Genomic DNA, 11,725 nt, shown 5'->3' with positions numbered 1-11,725 from the left:
TTTTGTTAACTGTTCGCGTGCCACCGTGGTTAAAGTATTGCGTGCATAGCAAAATAGAGTTATCAAAAACCGACGCCGATGCAACTGTGGTGCACCACGGGCCATAGATGTCAGGGTGAACGACGGCTGTGGAGATGTGTATGGGAGAATAGACGTACAACTGTTGAGCACGTGGCCCACGTGATGAATTAAGGGGCTACCAATAGTGTCACCTCAACGAACGTTCGCTGGTATGGACCTCCGCAGTAGGTGCTTGGTTCGTGCACCCATGCTTCACCTGCGACGAAGGCTGGAATTTGCATACCAATACAGCAACTAGTCGTTCATTGCGTGGCGACAGGTGGCATTTTCAGATAAATCACGTTTTATGCTCCATCAGACAGATGGCCGTTGGCGTGTAGGGCGTGAAACGTCAGAAACGAACCAGTAGGGAGCGTTATAGTCTGGGGAATGTTTTCGTGGCTTTCCCTGGGTGATCTCTTGCTTCTGGAAGGCACAATGGATCAACATAAATATGGATCCATCCTTGGGTCCTTGGGGACCATGTCCACCCCTACATCCAGTTTGTTTTTTCCTCGGCACGATAGCATCTACCAATAAGGACAATGCAACGCCTTACACTGCTCGCAGCACCAGTATGAGTTTGCCGTTCTCCTCTGGCCACCAGACTTCCCGGATTTGATCGAGAATTTCTTTATCGGGCTGTTCACGACGCGTATCCTCAACCGAGAAACCTATCGCAGCTCACCACGGCACTGGAGTCGGTATGGCTCTACATTAGTGCCGGCAGCACAATAACTTCGTTGAATCACTTCCAGCACGTCCGCGCTGCAAAAGGTGATTATTCAGGGTTTTGACAGGTGGTCACATTAATTTAACTGGACCGTGTATTTCCCAAGACAAGAGTTCCAGTGTTGTTGTAAGTCCTTCCTTATTTGTCATCGAAGAGGACATGTGGAGTTTCAATCAAGTGTTTAGATACAGTGAAATGAGACGACTCTTTTGAAAGATCTGGATAATATGATCAGTATGGTTTCTGCCGTGGGAGCCGGCCGCGGTGGTCATGCGGTTCTAGGTGCTGCAGTCCGGAATCGCTGGACTCCTACGGTCGCAGGTTCGAATCCTGCCTCGGGCATGGATGTGTGTGATGTCCTTAGGTTAGTTAGGCTTAAGTAGTTCTAAGTTCTAGGGGACTGATGACCTAAGATGTTAAGTCCCATAGTGCTCAGAGCCATTTTTCTGCCGTGGGACTCTTGCAGTACTGATAAACCGAATATGATGCAAATTTCTCTTGTCAAGTGCACATGCTGTTCAGATGGAGGAAACGTGGAGTATCTCTATGACGCACATACACAGTAATAGCAACTATTTGCAGACTGTTGTTGATAGGGTGAGACGGGGTGGGATATGCATCACGTATGAAGATAGATTATCCCGTAATTCTCTCTTGAATTGCTTTAGAGACTACAGATCACTATCCCAGGGCCGTTGGAAAATTTAAAACGTATTTCTTGTAAACATAGTCATAAAGATCAGCTCTGTGCCACAACTCTGACCTTTCCCGAAGGCACTCTTAATCAATTTAAGTTTTAATGCAAAATGGAAGTCGCCTATTAGCACGGCTCTGACTCTTCTTCATTGTTTTCTTTCCATCGATGTGAGGATGTTGGGCCAGAAGGGGGTTTGAGAGAAGTTCCCGGTGGTTCCCTCGAGTAGACTTCAATATCCATACCCCATGTACTTTCATATTCGTCAGATGCGCCGCACAAGACACGCGGAACGTGGTATGATGGCTTGGGGCTGTTGATTTTCGTTTCCGAGTTCTTCAACGCACGTTTCATCTTCAGTCGAGACTCTGAAAATGCCGTTTAACATTACCCCATCTGCCTGTATGGGTGAATGGTTACGTTGGTCTGCGAGGTTTGATGGTGGTGTTGGGGCAGATGAGTATCTTTATGGAAATTCCGCTACTGCACGTTCCCTCGCATGTGCAGATATTCGTGGCATATTTAGTTAGTAAAGTCTAAACTGAGAAAACCCCTTTTTTGAAATGCTGTTACGGCCGTTGAGGCAAATGACGTTACAAATCTTGGTGGTTTAAAATGTTTTTGGCCAACAAAATCGTAATGTTAGCGTGACTTTTATCTGCAGATTTTTCATTTTATCAAAAAACTGCAGTATCCGCCGCAGTGGCTGAGTGATAAGCGTTGCTGACTGCCGCGCGGGGGGACACGGGCTCGATTCCCGGACTGCCAGGGATTTTTTCCTTAATGAGAGGATTTATACAGGATGCACTCAGCCTTGGAAGGTCAACTGAGGAGCTACTTGACCGATTACATCGGTTCCAAGGTCAAGAAACACGACAACGATCGAGAGAGCGGTGTGCTGACCACATGCCTCTCCATACCGCATCCAATGACAGCGCGATTGGCCTATTAGGACCACAACGTGGAACTTTACCTTCACCTACCAATTAACTGTAATGGCTGATGCTACTAAGACAGGTCTCGTGTATCAGGGAGAGGTTTGCTGTTGCAATTCGGAGAGCGTTTTTTCCAAGAAGAGTCTCGAGAAATGACCACTACGAGAAACTGGGGCAAATTAAAACTCAAATTCTCAGTGGGGTTGAGAGAGCCACCAGTGAACTAGACCCCTGAATGCGACTCACTTATCATTTCTTCTTATTTATTTAACAGTAATTGTTGCAAAAAAGAGATGTGCTAGTAACTGTAACAATATTAATAGTAGTGTTGCCGAAACGTATTTATGTTTTACAAACTATATAACGACAATGACCGTAGGTTTTGAAGCAGCAAGAGAATAAGCTGTGGTGCTGAAAGAAGTAGGCGAATAACTTGGTTTGTAGGTATATTTCGAAAGAACGGACGTAATATCAAATATTAATCACAATACAACTCGGTATACCATAAAGTATCCTAACAAGTGGATTGAAACCAATGGGTTACAGGAAGAAGACTTGAAAGCGAGAATAAGAAACATAGGAAAATTGGCGATATGTGTTAGTATTATAAGCAACCACTTGCTTTTTTTAATTTTCGTACGTTCTTTTTTCTGCACCATTAACTAGTATTCAAACCACTGCAGCCTAATCACCAGATGGAGGTTTTAGAGGAATATTATCAGGATCGTGTGATGCTGGCGGAAATAATGGAGATTTAGTTGCCGGGAACGAAAAATTTGTGAAACGAAAATAATTGTTACATTTAGGATACTTGCGTTATACAGCCTCGTGATATGCGTGAAAAATTCATTCTGATAATGTAAATTTTGCAGGTTATACACACACAATATAAATGTGCTAGATATTACACTTTACCACACATCGGTCTTTGAGTTAAGATGCTTTGCATTACAAAATAAATATTTACAAACATAGATAATGGTTGTGAGTACTGCAAGCTGCAGGTGTGTTCGTACATTGACAATACATATGTAATATGGATCAAAAAGTTACACAAACAAACAAATAGAGTGAAACACTTAATATATAATTAAACAGTAGATGAATTACAACTGTATGCGACTACTATAAGTAACGAACTTTACCATTACAATATTGCCAGTAAACGGGTTTGTCTCGAAGCATCTGTTTTATTTGATTGGGAAAATGTTTGCTAAATGAGTTAGAAGATAAAGACAGAATGGGCTTACAGGCTTTATCGGCCCGAATTATCAAGACGGATGAATATAATACGTCAAAAGAAGAAATATTATCTAAAATAGAGAACATTACAGGCGCAACGCGCAAACTCAGGTTTTATGGCCGCCTAAGGAGAATCAACGACTCCAGAAGGATGAAACGCATCAACATGGAAGAAAAAATATGTTAGAGGCAATATGTATACAACCATAATGTATACGAAATGGAAATGTTTTTAAAACAACTATCAAGACGGCTACGAAGTCTTTCGCGATGGAGTCCTTGGATAAAATGTTCTCGGTTTACTTGCCGCGTCAAATTTGGATAAAATTCCGAGTTTCTGATGGACGACTCGGTCACTCTGTGTATCGAAAACCGACGCATACTGACCTGTATCTCAATGGGCTTGGCTTTCACCATTCAGCTCAAAAGAGAGTTACGCTGAACACCTTAAAACACAGAGCCAGGACTACGTGTATTTCGCACAGAAACCACCTCAGCTCTGTGATTAACCATCCGACTATGTTCACGAACGAGTATTTCGTTCGTGATATTAGGTCAACGCCATTCGACCAACCTAGAATGATTAACATATAGCACGATTACTATTTTGCGTTGTAACAGCTAGTAAGATAGGTAGAATCTTAAACAGGCAAGAAATCAGACCGGTCTTCCGGCAATCCACGAAAATTAAAGAAATGTTGCGACCCGCTAAAGTTAATCGAAGTTAATCTCTGCTTTAGAGTATCGCGTATTTCTAATATTCTTTGCGAGTGTGGAAAAAGTTACGTTGCTAAATTATACGGACTGTTGCCGATCGCTGTGCTGAGCAGCAACGTCGCCTCTTAATTAAACACAGGATTTCTTACGAACAAACGAGAATTATTGCTCACATCGAACTGTCGGGATTCTGTGATCAATGGAGCAGTTGAAGTTAGACTATGTGAAAACAACTTCAGTAGACACCAGAGATACACATAGCAGTGCATGGAAGGGCGCACTTGATAAAGAAAGTGCATAGAGGAAGATTTCTCGTAGTTTATGTCTGATGTGAGTAATAGCGCAGCAAGCCAGGCGGGATTGTTTTTTCTTTGCGGTTTTCATACCTTCCTTTCATGGAGGAAGGCGGGCTGTTCGAGAGCTTGATTGATTGATCTTTGTAGAAATTTGGTTAGGGAATTTTTATTCTGTTTTGAATTTTTATTTTTGTGTCATTGATGCGTGTGTTTGGGGGCGGGGGGACTTACATGGAGAATATTGGAAACAGGTATAGTATTCACCTTACAGCCAAGAGAAACCTCCGAAAATCCTAGCCAGAACTGCTGGTGTTGCCACCTTGTTGTTGTCGGCCCCTTCCTCTGGTAAGGCATTTCACATGCCATTCATGTTGCTTGCTCTCTTCTATGGCCATCAGGATCCGTTGGACCTCGACAATTTTGTTGGTCTGCGCAATTCCGCTTCTCATCCCCGGGTGATCCTTGCGGCCGTCCGCAGATTCTATGCTCCGACGACTTTCATCGTCTGTGCCGCTCGGTTGATGGTCATCTTCGGGCGGAGCTTTGTCACTTACGTCCGGGTCGTCTTGCGTTCTATGGTGTTGCGTCGCGTGGACATCACAGTGATGCGCTCGCCACGCTGCACAAGCAGACCTGCCGCTGGGTGAAGAGCGTAAGCGTATGTGATCGGAGGCTTTCCAGGCGCATGTGTTGTTTACAGGGCTCTCGGCTGTCCAGCAGGATGGGATTGCTGAAGTCCCACGATATTTCGGCGAATAACCTTTCCGCAATCATCAGTTGGTTCTGCTTCCATCAGATCGCATCCGGCTGGACACCCAAGAGCCCTGGAAACAGCGTGAGCGTAATTTGTTGACAATAAGGGCAGTACCTCAGTACGCGCTATTTTGTGATGTCATCATGCCATAATGCAACGAATAAGATGCTGTCCTCTTGGTGTAAAAGTCCTAGTTTTAAGACAGCCAACCGAGCAGAGCTGCAACTCATCCGGGTCTGCTAATTTATCACATACAACTTTAATGTGTCCAATTATACATCGACAGTTTTTTGGATATCGTAAAGGTGTACGATCGTGTTCGGCGGGACAAATTATTAGTCAAACTGGAGAACTTGCTACTTCTCCCGGACTACAGCTTCGAGATCGTCGACAGCCCTTTGCACAATAGGTGTAAACTAGTGAAGATCAAAGGACAGCACTCCTCACAGACGGGGTCCCTCAGGGATCTGTGTTGTCTCCACTATTGTTTGTCGTCTACGTCGATGACATTCCGCTGCTGCCTTGGGTGGTGCTTGCCCGATTCGTGGACGACACTGCCTTGCTGAACAGCAGCCGGGAGGTCAGCGCGGTCATCGTTCGCCTACAACGTCAACTCAGGATGTTAAAAAAATGGGCCAAGAAAACTACAATTACTATCAATGCAGACAAGACAAAAGCGGTGATGTTTATCCGACGCCGTCTGGATTTGAGAGACATACTGATGCATCACCACGTCAGGTACCTTGAGGTCACATTCGACAATAAGTTACTTTTCAAACTGCATGCACAGGATAAGAAGACCAAGATTTCACAATTTATCTGCCAAATGTACCCGCTAAGGAAAGCTCGGAGATGAACGTCAGTACGAAACTTCGCCTTTACAGGGCAACAGTCCTCCCAGCTATTTTATACGGTTGTTCCATGTGGGGCGCAACCAGCCCCTCTAATTTGAAAACCATCCAGACTTTGCAAAATCAATGTCTTCTACTCATTCTTGGGGTGCATAGGTGCGCAAGAATCCGTGACCTACACGAAGAGCTTAACCAACCAACCATCCAGAGAAACATCATCCAACACACACACAGGCTCATGGACAAAAAAGAAGCCCTACGACCTACGTTACATCACCTAATATATGTTGGATCAGTAGCTCCTGGCCGGCCGCGGTGGTCTAGCGGTTCTGGCGCTGCAGTCCGGAACCGCGGGACTGCTACGGTCGCAGGTTCGAATCCTGCCTCGGGCATGGGTGTGTGTGATGTGCTTAGGTTAGTTAGGTTTAAGTAGTTCTAAGTTCTAGGGCATTTATGACCTAAGATGTTGAGTCCCATAGTGCTCAGAGCCATTTGAACCATTTTTGAGTAGCTCCTGATCGTTGACACTGGGTCTGAGTGCCGAGGGCGATTATCGAAAGGCCGGCCGGGGTGGCCGAGCGGTTCTAGGCGCTACAGTCTGGAACAGCGAGACCGCTACGGTCGCAGGTTCGAATCCTGCCTCGGGCATGGATGTGTGTGATGTCCTTAGGTTATTTAGGTTTAAGTAGTTCTAAGTTCTAGGGGACTGATGACCTCAGAAGTTAAGTCCCATATTTACCTCAGCTTTCACCTACATACCATAAGGGCCGAAGGACACGAAGTCCAGCACCCTTATCAAGATTGCAATAAAGATAAACTTACACCTTGATAATCCACAAAGGAAGTCCACACATTAAGTTGTTAGGAGCCACGACGGCGATGATGGAGGCAATCGTCGAGAGCTCTGGATTTTGGATTTTGTCCGAATTTGAACCTGCAAACAATTCGAGAACTTTTCATGCATCAATCAAGGCGTTTAGAACTTCCTGAGATGAAAAATAGGAAAATACGGCGAAACGGTCGAATGAACATTGCGTTAGAAACGGCTCAAGCAAAAAACAACAAATGAGAACAATCGTCATAACGCTTGTAATGTGGTCCTTAGAGGGTAGGCTAATGAAATAAAGAAATAATTATGATAACGAAGAACTTTGACGCACATTTGGTGCTTCATGTCGGAGTATTACTCAGCAGTTGTCTCTCCTCAGGTTGTTGTAAACGTTGATAGAAAGATACAAGGCATCTAAGAGACACAAAAAGAATTTTAAACAGGTGAAAGGAGGAAAATATTCTCCGCGCGCTCGACGTATCCCTCGTTCTTAAGAGGAACTGTGCGGCGCGTTGTTTTACACTTATCTCCCGCACTAAATCCATTTATATCCGGGCGGCTAACTCTTAGCAAAACTTTTTATACGGCGCACGGCAAATTGAAACAAATTTTCTTTTAAGCAAGTAGAAGATGGCGTAAATTTTTGCGGTAAGCGCGCTCCATTTAAGGCGAGCCGGCCACCTGCGCCCGCGCCCGCGCTCTGCGTGTATCGGTTCGCGCGCTGAGTGCGTCTGGCCGTTCCCACACCCTGTAGCGGGTAGCCTGTGCAGGCATAGCCACACCCTGCAGCCTGCACTAGCATAAGCGGTGCCTGTCACTTTCATTTCTCCCACTCGTTCCATCTTAGTCCTGTGACACGCCCGCTGACAATCGCTCGTTATTGCGTATTCAGTGACCTGCATGATACCGAAATAATAGAAACATTACTGAAAGAGCATTTTCAGCAACGAGACGTGGTTTCCAAACAAATGCGCGGAAGATATTTTTTAATTGTTATTAAATGAGGAAATTTACAGCTAAAATAATTATTTTTACTCTAAAGGGCATCGATCGAGGTGGCACAGTGGTAACACACTGGACTTGCATTCGGACGGTCGGCGTTTTAAATCCCCGTTTGGCCATATAGATTTTCCTAAGTGGATTAAGGCAGTTGCTGGGATGATTCCTTTGAAAATATCACCACCGACTGCCTTCCGCATCCTTCCCCTATCCGAGCTTTTGCTCCGTCTCTAATGTCTTGTCGTCGACGGTCTGTAAACCATGATACGAGGCGTATTTTTTAAGTAAGTACCGTTTTAAAATTAAAAAAAAGACGTGCAAAGATATCTCAAAAATTTTATTTTTACATGAAAGCCTGTACCTTAATCTACTGTTCTACATACTTTCCGTCAATATTGAGGCACTTGTCCTAACGTTGTAACAGGTTTTGAATACACTCCTCATAGAAGTCTGCCGCCTGACTTGTTAACCACAGCATCACCACTGTTTGACTTCGTCATTGTCTTGAAGACGTTGATCACCCAGGTGTTTCTTCAAGTGCAGGAACAGGGCGCAACTTGGGGGCTGTACGGAGGATGATCTAGAGTTTCCCATCGAAAAGATGTGATGAGATCTTTGGTCTGATTCGCCACATGCGGACGGGCATTGTCTTGCAGCAAAACGAAGTCCTTGCTCAACTTCCATGGACTGTTGCTTTGATTCTGGTGTGACGTAGGCCGCCCATATTTCATCATCCGTAACGATTTGGCTTAAAAAATCATCACCGTCGTTGTGGAACCGCTCAAGGAAAGTCAATGCACTGTCTAAACGCTTGGTTTTGTGCACATCCGTCAACATTTTCGGTACCCAACGTGCGCACAATTTTCGGTAATTCAAGTACTAGGTCACAATGCCGTACAAACCAGTACAAGAAACATTAGGAAAGTCATCCCGCAAGCAGTAAATCGTAAAGCGTCTGTTTTCTCTCACCTTATTGTCCACTTCCTGCACCAAACTTTCATTAACGACCGAAGGACGCCCACTCCGTTGTTCATCATGCACATTTGTGCGGCCATCTTTAAATGATCTCACCCACTTTCTTACAAATCCATCACTCATAATGTTTTCTCCGTAAACTGCACAGATCTCACGATGAATGTCGATCGCTTTTAGGTCTTTATCACTAAGAAATCTTATAACAGCCCGTACTTCACAGTCGGCGGGACTCACGGTTATTGGAGGCATCTTAAACACTCAGTACACAACGTAACAAGGAAGAATCAGACTGTAATGGCGTCAGTGCGTAGATTAAGGTACAGGCTTTCGTGTAAAAGTAAAATTATTGAGATATCTTAACACGTCTTTTTTAAATTTCAAAACGGCTCTTACTTAAAAAACACGCTTCTTATTCTTTATAGACCAAAAGACGTTGCTACGGCGGTCTCGGAATTGTCACAACTCGTTATTTAAGCCGATGAACTGCATTAGGCGTTAAACGTGCTTTGGACAGAATAAGTACTCGTTGCACTTTGCAAACGTATAAATTGGTGCGACTATCAACTGCACTCCACCACTGTTCAAAACAATGACTCTAATGGCGCCCTGCCTGCACGTAACAAAATTATCTATCTGGGCCAAAAAAATTTTCACTATTAAAAAGTTTTGTTGAAATGAGACTGACAATGTTGCCACTATAACTGAAGTATTGATAAATGCCTAAACATGTTTCTAAAGGTTATTTCACAGTTTGGCCCCAATAGGATTCCTCCACATTGTTTTGTATTTACTGAAACGTTATAGAAAGGCTGTACAGGATGTCCCAGAAATGTTGCCACCAATTTCGAAGGATTTTAGTGGGTATCTTTAGGAACAAATAGAGGATGGGAACCGTGACCGAAAACATCATCAAACTACGCTACAGAGCGTTGAAGTTATAGGCACTGGCGCCTGCCATAGGGCCACCCCTTCAGCAGCAAACGTGACTTCATACGCTGACGGACTGCAGGTGGAACGTCTCGCAATATTATTTGATATTCCGTGATCTCGACTGATTGCCACGATCGTCAAAGGAGAAGACGAAACTAGTTACTATGTAGAAAGGCCTTGTCTTCTACGAATGGTGGCTTGGTGGACGATGGTTGCAGACACATGATTCCTTCTGCAGTTTATTTTTCTCAGGGATCCCTCTAAAATCTCCAGTGTTTTTAGGTATACAGGAGAAAAATAAACTGCAGGTGGAAACCTGTGTCATAACCCGTCATCCACCAAGGCAGAGCATCACATTCATAGGAGAGAAGGCCTGTCTATGTAACTGCTAGCTTCATCTTCTCCACTGCTGATAATGGCAATTAGTAACAATCACTGAAGAACAAACAACATTGCAAGACGTTCCACCTACGGTCCCTCAGTGTCAAAGTCACGTTTGCTGCTGAAGGGGTGGCCTAATGGCAGGCGCCAGCGCCTACAAATTCGACACACTGAAGCGTCATTGGATGATGTTTCTGGACCAGGGGTCCTATCCTCCATTTGTTCCTTAAGACATTCTCTACAGCCGCCTGAAGTTAGTCTCAACATTCGTGGGACATCCTCTAGAATCAAAACGTTAGCTATGTCGATTGTCATTTTTGAAAGATTGAAACGCAATGTGAGTCTATTTTGCAGAGAAAGTTATCTCCATAACAGACTCTTAGAATGAATTGTGTTAAATCAACGTTATTAGTACAGCATTATTTATGTATTACTTATGGTAGTGTAGTTCGACTACATAAAACACATAAATCATAGTCTGTACAGTCGTGGAAAAGCTGCCGAGTGGATGTCGAGGTTGAGTGTCAAGATAAAATGTTGTTCCGGGAAGAAACGCTTGTTTATGAGGAGGCAGGACAAAAATTTTTCTCACTGACTCTGAAAGACAGTCTTTTGATACGAAAAACCCACTTTTATCTTTGGAGTTCCATTTTAGACCAATTTACTTTGTCCAAAGTTTTTCTTATGAATAGAGTCAGTCCCAGGAATGTGATCTGGAAGACCAGTGAAATACCAGTTTGTGGTTGTAATAACCTCTGCAGTCGGCCCAAATTTCTTTACATATGAGATGGTGTGCAAGTCATAGGAAGTCAAATCGTATGCATAGGAGCATGTCTCAATAATTCCTACTTCTTAACCTCTCAGTTTTCTCTTTGACAAAGCAACTTTGGTTGAAATGTGTTTTCCTTTTTTATTGTGTTCCCTTGTGTCAGGCCTCATCTCATCTACTTTTTCAACCAATTAATCCAGAAGTCTGTCGTAATATTCTGCAGTTATTTTGATTGCATTATACTTTGGGACATGGCATCCCTTTCACGTCTTACAAGTCACCGAATTCCACCCACTGTTCTGACTACTGTTTCATTTCTCACCTACAGCAACGAATCGGCGAACACAGCCTGACGGACCCTTTTCAGGATGGTCCAATCATAGCTGAAATATTTCTTTTCGCATTCGCTTTTGGACAGCATTCAAAAACCGCCCCACCGATCCTGCACGAGGCTCTCTCTTAGTTGCTGGCCGCGGTGGTCTAGCGGTTCTAGGCGCTCAGTCCGGAGCCGCGCGACTGCTACGGTCGCAGGTTCGAATCCTGCCTCGGACATGGACGTG

Source organism: Schistocerca piceifrons, chromosome X (assembly GCF_021461385.2).
Source record: "Schistocerca piceifrons isolate TAMUIC-IGC-003096 chromosome X, iqSchPice1.1, whole genome shotgun sequence".
In the NCBI taxonomy this organism is placed as follows: Eukaryota; Metazoa; Arthropoda; class Insecta; order Orthoptera; family Acrididae; genus Schistocerca; species Schistocerca piceifrons.
The sequence above is the reverse complement of the archived record's forward strand: the minus strand, read 5'-3'. Positions refer to the sequence as shown.